This window comes from Pteropus alecto, unplaced genomic scaffold (genome assembly GCF_000325575.1).
Source record: "Pteropus alecto unplaced genomic scaffold, ASM32557v1 scaffold42, whole genome shotgun sequence".
NCBI lineage: Eukaryota > Metazoa > Chordata > Mammalia > Chiroptera > Pteropodidae > Pteropus > Pteropus alecto.
Genome location: NW_006434825.1, coordinates 2,413,562 through 2,420,982, shown reverse-complemented (window position 1 = coordinate 2,420,982; position 7,421 = coordinate 2,413,562). Strand labels below are relative to the sequence as shown.

Here is a 7,421-nt window from a genome sequence, read left to right as displayed (position 1 = left end):
CTACGCAAATATGTGCCACTTACGAAATGGAAGGAAGGAAGGAAGGAAGGAAGGAAGGAAGGAAGGAAAGAAGGAAGGAAGGAAGAGAGAGAGAGAGAGAAAGAAAGAAAGAAAGACAAGACAAGACAAGACAAGACAAGACAAGAAGGGACGAAATAAACTTGAGGTTGCAAGACCTGTGGTAAAAATGTGAGTGAAGATAAAAAGAGGGAGAAGAAGAAATGCCCAGTCCTGGAATTTCACGTGCTCCAGTGGGTGTCACAGGAGAAGGGGACATCTGGGTGAGGGGCCATACTTTGTACTGTGCCACTGGCACTGAGGTGAGGTGAGGGCTCTTGGAAAATTTTCCAACCACCTGTGCTACTTCTTGGAGAGTCACTCCCCTCACGCCGGGCATCTGAGCGCAGCGCCAGCACCCATGCTGACAACCAGGTTTCCCAGAGGGTTAAGGAAGTGACAGGGGGAACTGTGGGCTCAGGAGGAGGAACTGCTGGGTAAGTAGAAGTGACATGGCCTTGGGAGAAAGTGACCATGTGCTTGTAGCTACTAAACCTCTTGCCTTTATTTTCCACAGTGGGCTCAGGAAAAAAGTGGGTCAACATATTTATTGAATGATTACTCTATGCCTGTAGAATGATCAGAACTTTCCAAAATTTACGTCTTTCCAATTAGAACATGAACTCTGTTCGGGAGGGGTATTGTCCTTTTTTGCCCCTTTTCTTCTGTGTTTAAAGCAGAATGTGTTTTCAATAAAGATTTACTTAAACCATGAATATATGGATTATCCATTCACATGACTCTGGACAAGTTACTTTAAACTCTTGTTTCCTCATCTATAAAATCTGGACAATAGCAGTGCCCATTCATAGGGCTATTGTGAGAATTAAATAAAATGATGCAGTTCGAAGAGTGCCTGGCAATTGTCAGAGCCCAATAAATGACAGCTATTGATATTGCTGTTACTATTATTGTTATTGTTGCCTTATGAACAAGCATTATTATTCATGCTATAAAATTAAGAAAGAAATGAGGGCTCAGGAAGGCAAAATAATTGTACCAGAAACACGTAGGTAATAAACAGCAGAGTCCGGAGGAAAAGTCGGATGCAAAGCTCTGTGTAGGACACCCAGCCACCTCCTGAGAAACGAGAGGATGCTCGCAGAGTAATCTGATGTGCACAAATGAAAGAAAACATGAAGGAAAGATGGAAGGAGTTTTAGTTTCCTAAGGCTGCTGTAACAAACTACAGCAAACTTCGTGGCTTAAAACAACAGAAATTTATTTTCCCACAGTCCTGAAGGCCAGGAGTGCCAAATCAAGGTGTTGGCAGGGCCATGCTCCCTCTCGAGGCTGTAGGGTAGAATCTTTCCTTGCCTCTTCCAGAATTCCCCTTACAGACTCTCTCTGGTGGTTGCCGGCAATCTTTGGCGTTCTTTGGTTTGTAAATGCATCCTTCCAATTTATGCCTCCATCTTTACATCACCTTCTCTTTCCTTTTTTTTTTTATTATTATTATTTATTATTATTTATGCCTACAGCACCTGATCTTTCTGGGTGGTCTCCCATCCAAGTACTAATCAGGCCTGACCCTGCTTAGCTTCCAAGATCAGACATTGGGTTTGTTCAGAGTGGCATGGCCGTAGACCATGGACCGTGGCTCCACTGGGGTGTGAACTCAGGACATTCTGCGTGTAAGGCAGACGTGCTAACGGCTACACTATGGAACCAAGTCCTCTTTCCTTCTCTTAAAAAAAAAAAAATCATTAGATATAGGGCTCACTCTAATTCAGGAGACTCTCATCTCAAGATCCTTAATTTAATTACATCTGAGAAGACCTCACATTCACAACTTCTGGGGGACATTTGTCCTTTCAGCCGAGTCAGTATTCAACAATCTACAGAGGTGCATACCCTCCAGAGTAAATAAAGAAACCCGGTCTTTGAATAGACAGAAGCCTGGACTCAACTCTGAATAACAATCACCAATGCCATTGGCATTATCAAATGCTTCAGGCATGGCAGGTACCGTGCTAAAATCATTGCCTTCTGACAGTACTTACCACAACCATGTGACTCAGGTACTATCACAACCTTATTGTTACAGAGGAGGTAAATGAGGCGCCGAGAGAGGAAGTCACTGGCCCAGACTCCACAGCTAGCAAGTGGGACCACACAGTCTCCAGAGCCCTGGCTCTGTTAACGCACATTTCCATACACACACACACACACACACACACACACACACACACACACACACACCCCTCTTTTAAGGTCTGGGTAAGAATCAGAACAAAGCAAGATAAAAGTACTGCTGGAGGCTGATGTGTAAAGTTTAAAAATGATGGTGAGAAAGCAGAAAGACTCAACTCGGCATTTGCTTTGTCTTATCTATTAAAGAGAATGAGCTTAAATGGGACCGAGCAGAACCAACATGGCTGGGAAGGGAACCAAAGCCCAAGGCATGTGAAATAATAGAAAGAGTTCCAGTCCAGGCAAAATGCATTCAAGTCTTCAGGGAGGATATCTTCCTGGGCTCTTCACACTCTGGTCCTATGGAATGCTGATACTGCACGATGTTGAACAAGGTTAGACCTATAAGAACTTGATCCCCATAATCAGAATCAGACCCCTGGGCCCATCACTTAACCTGTCGTGCAACTTTTGACAACCATTTTATCAATTTCAACCTCAATTTTTAATCCACAAAATTTAGATTTGTCCATAACCTCTGAAGACATAGATACTCTATTGTTTATTTTTTTAGAGACTGAAGATTTCCTTGGTGACATTACGCTCATTGCTCTTTGTTTTCAGAATTTATGATCTCCTGTAATAACTTTTTCAACCTCATAGGGTTGTAGTGAGGATTAAATGCACTAATATTTGTAAAATTACTTATCATAATGTCTGGCATACTAGGTGTTGAACAAATTTTATTTAAGCTATTTTGCCTAATCCACCACTGAAAAAAGTTAATGAACAGTCTCCCGCGCAATTTAAAATTTTTCCATCCCAAATTGCAGCTTTAAAAAATCTGCACTATAAATACCTAATTTAGCACAACCTCTATATTTAATGAATTTCTGTTGGATAAAGCAACATTTTATATGTTTCAACAGAAATGATCACGGCTTTGGATTTTCTACACCCTAAATTAATTTTAGAGACCCTGAACTAGGGCAGGGCTTGGAAAGCTTTTTCTGTGAAGGGCCAGACAGGAAATGTTTTAGGCTTTGCAGATCATATGGTCCCTGTTGCAAAAGCTCAGCTATGCAGTTTTATTAGGAAAGCAGCCTCAGAGAACAAGTAAATGAAGGGGCGTGGTTGTGTGTCGATAAAACTTTCTGTGCAAAATGAGTTGGAGGCTGGAACTGACCATAGGTTGATGACCTCTGAATTAGGGTGCTCATAGATTTTACAGATGCCATCAACAATTTCTGAGGCCTCTGGGGAAACAAGGTCGTGTCTCAGAGCCTCTGGACAGAAAGTGAGAAAATTTTCAAAAGAGAGAAAAGCAGATGAAGGATTCCGGGAGGGATCAGCTTGATTGGGGTCCTGAGGTGCAGAAGAGCCTGCCCAAGGGGGTTCCCACTGAAAGTAGCACTGTGGCTTTGGACCCGGGTGTTCTGAGTGCTAACCTCCAGGCAAGAGCAGGACAGGATGTGCAGTGCAGGGGAAACCACTGTGGGTGTTCAGTGGAAGGTGATGAGCTTTTTGCTTTTTCAAAACCCATTTTTCAGGGAATGGCTTGGGGCAGGAACCACAGGGGAAGTGGGAGGCCATTTTGGTGGTACCTGAAGTAGAGAATACAAAACTACTTGCCATCTTGGCTTCTCACAATGACATTTATTTTCTTATGAAGCTTATTACTAGGATATATTTTTTATATTCTTAAGGCCCTTTTACTCACTTATATATCTGTTCCTTCAGTGACAGTCTCTCTTAGAGGCAGATAGGTCAGGATGGCTTTGTCCATGTACAGATAAGCCATGAGTTATTGTTTGACAGGAGATAAAGCTAGAGGCATCACTTTGCCAAGGTCACATTTTGAAAAACTGACTGTAGGTGAGTCAGCTCCACCCAGGGTGGTCCCAAAGTAACTAGGGTGGAAATAGTGTTTTCCAGTTAAGATTAAGAGTTCTCTCTCTTTCTATCCAAATGATATCCATTTTTGTTAATCATAATAAAGTGGCTTATCGAGCCCTGCAGTGTCTCAGAGACCGTGCCATGAGGAATCTTGACTGATTTATCTCTTTTAATTTTCTTAAGTCCATCTGGAGACTGCTCTTAGAATCCCATCTCATAGAGGAGGGAAACTAAAACTCAGTCATAAAAATACAAGCTCTCACAAGAACCTTAACTCATATGTAAGCAGCCTTTGCAGAGCCCTGTTCTCTCCTTCATGGTTTGACCACCATAAAATCTTGTTATGTGCCAATCGGACTTAGGTGCAAAGCTTAGCTTTGCTAGTTCCTTAAGATACGAGAATCTGAGCAAATCCATGAAACTTCCTGAGCCTCAATTTCCTTCTCTGTGCAATGGGGATGAAAATGCCCACCCTTGAGTTGTAAAGATTAAGGGAAATAGGCAAAGTTGCAAAGTGCCCATATTCTTTCATCCCTGAAAGTCATTCATTCGACGAGGGCACGTTCAGTAAGTACCTCTGGAGGTGATTAGGACCTGGCATACAGTAGGCGCCCAAGGCATATTGCCTCCCCAAGGAGAGTCTCTCATTTTGTCCTCCCTGATTTTCAGAGGGCACTACGCAGCCAAGAGCATCTTCATTAAGTACAGGCTCAAACGGTTGAAAACCAGAGCCTCCATTAAAAAAAAAAAAAATCAGATTTTGTGTTTGGACCATCCTCCAGACCAGGAAATGCAATTTGAGTCATTTAGGGCAACTCTGCTTTTTTCAGGACCTTTTAGTTGTGCTGGAGAGGAAAACAGAGGCAGAAGGAGAATTTCAAATCCTCGTGGGCTCCTGGGCAGCGGGGTGCCGTGGAAATCACGAGCGTGCGGCCCATATAAGAACACATTTCTTTTTTTCTTTTCTTTGTGGTTTTTTTTTGTGTGTGTGTGTGTGATCTCTTGCCAATTTCTTAATGAAATAGGAGGGCGAGCGGGAGCTAAGTCTCTGCAGGGTCTGAATCCCTCGAGCAGAGCCTGCCCGTGTACGGAGACAAAGCGCACGCAGGTTGGGGAGGGAACTTGTCACTGTGATGTGGAAAGCTTTCCTGTGGCCGGTACAACTCCATTCGGTTTTGGGAGTGAACCCAGGCAGCACAGGGGCTTCTGAGAGTAATATTCTCCAATCGGTGTGTAATTAAAATGGAGCCCTTTGAAGACTTGCTCCTCTCTCCGTTGCTCCTGCCACCCCTCTCTCGGATTGAATGCCAGGAAACTGCTGCCTTGAGCTTTGGCTAGTTTTCTGCCGAGCCTTTTAACTATCAGTTCTGTGTTGCCTATCGTCTATTTAGCGTAAAGACATACCTGACTGCAGAATCAGGAGCATCCTTCACAGTATCTGTCTTCAGCTCTTCCCAATGACCACAGCTCTGAAACGCGGAGGACCTGTTTTGCAAGCCCTGTCTCTCCCTTTCCCCTAACCTGTCCCCTTCCTACTGTGATTACTTTTTACACTCATGTTTCACTTCCCACATTCTGGTTCTTATTTTTCCTGGAGGCCCTGACCAGGCGATGAACATCAGGGCACACTAGGTTAAAGGAAACCTTATTTCCCCCGTCTTTGCTGGAAAAGCCACTGATATCAGAGTTGACTGGTCTCCCAAACCCAGTTAGTTCCTCATAAGACAGGGGCGGCAAATGAGCGACTGAGAAGTGGGTCGTAATAATTTGACTGTGGCCCGACCAAACTGAACTTTAGAGAAGTGAGAGTTTGCTTCAGAGCGTTTGCTCCCCAAAAACTTTATATAGGAAGAAAACGCCGTGCAAATGAAATTGCACGTCATAGGTATCTGGTGATTATAGTGCCATTTCTTCTGGGTCCACAGTAGAATTCATAAAGAAAAATGGAAGAGATAAGGTATTGCATTAAAAAATTTGCTTGCCCAAATCTCCACTTAGAGTCTTAAAAATTTAAAAACTATACAGTAAGCAACGAAATGGAAGAAACGAATTACCCTAAATATGAGGGAGGTGGTTCCCATTGGTGGTGGCACCTCTCACCAAACATAACCTTCTCAACACTGTACCCCATGCCATGATATGAACGCAAGATACTAGCTCATCTTTTATAAAGTGAAAATTAAAGCCACTTTAGAAAACTCTACCGTTTTTCATGGACCTATAGTATATAATCTAGGTAAAAATAATATGTTTTCTATTTAAATGCAACTTTAAGACAAATTCAAAATTGCCCTTGTCAACTTGATCATCTTTCCTAAATCCTTCCTACGTGGAAATGTTGGTTATATGGTTAATATCTACACTATGTAAAGAGCAAACACATGAATTAAATAAACACCAACTCGTTATGGAAAAAGAGTAAAGATTAGAGATTAGGCTATGTTGACGGGCCAGCAAATCAGTCAGCAAAAGTTTAATCTTATCAATAATCAGAGATATCTCAATTAAAATATACTTGCATCATTTTTTACTAATCAAGTTAGCCAATTCATTTTGTCATTGATTGACTCGATGCAAGTAAACATATGGGTTATAAAGGCAATCACTCTGCTGTTGTGTTCAGGGGGCAAAGGTCATCCATAAATGCAGCATGGCAATCCAATTTTATGGTTCAATCCCCTTTGTGACCAGTTCATTCCAAGCATAATTTGATGCGAGCACGCATTTAATTTTTGAGAATGACATACTGTAAGAGGTACATTTCTAAGGGAACTAAAGTTCTAGGGACTCGCACTTACACAGACTACTCCCAAGCTGCCAGGAAAGACCCTAGAAATTTTGTATTTATAATTTTGTAAGTAATCCAAAATTTTTATAGACTCTGAGTCTCATGAACTGGGTCCGTCTTTGAATAGAGTTGAAGAAGAGGCGTGAGCTGTGAGGGGAATGCCATGGGCAAGGCTAGTGTCATGGGTCAGCTAGGCTGGGAGGAAGCTGAGAGACAGGACTCTGGAGAGAAGTGCCAGCAGGACAAGAAGAGACCACAGTCAAAGCAACAGGCGATGATGATTCCCTGTTGGTGATGAAAGGGAGAGATGCTCAGATGGAACAGCTCGCATTCGCCGAGCAGTGAAAGGAGCCAGGTGCGGTGCTGGTGAATTGGAGGCGTGAGCTTGGACGCCCCAGCTCTTCCAAGCAGGTATCGCCCTCCTCGGTGTAGCAATAAGGAACGTGGGGCTTGGAAAGAGGAAGGAACTTGCTCATGGCCACAGAGTGAGTAAGCAGCTGGTGAACAGTTAATCCCGGCCAGGTCTGCCTGACTCCAAAGTTCCCTT

At 43.0% G+C, this 7,421-nt stretch overlaps 1 pseudogene; it reads right to left on the bottom strand.

Annotated features, from left to right (window-relative positions):
- Positions 1 to 1,529: 1,529 nt before the first annotated feature.
- On the bottom strand, positions 1,530 to 1,645 carry LOC112478229 (annotated as a pseudogene).
- Positions 1,646 to 7,421: the final 5,776 nt, after the last annotated feature.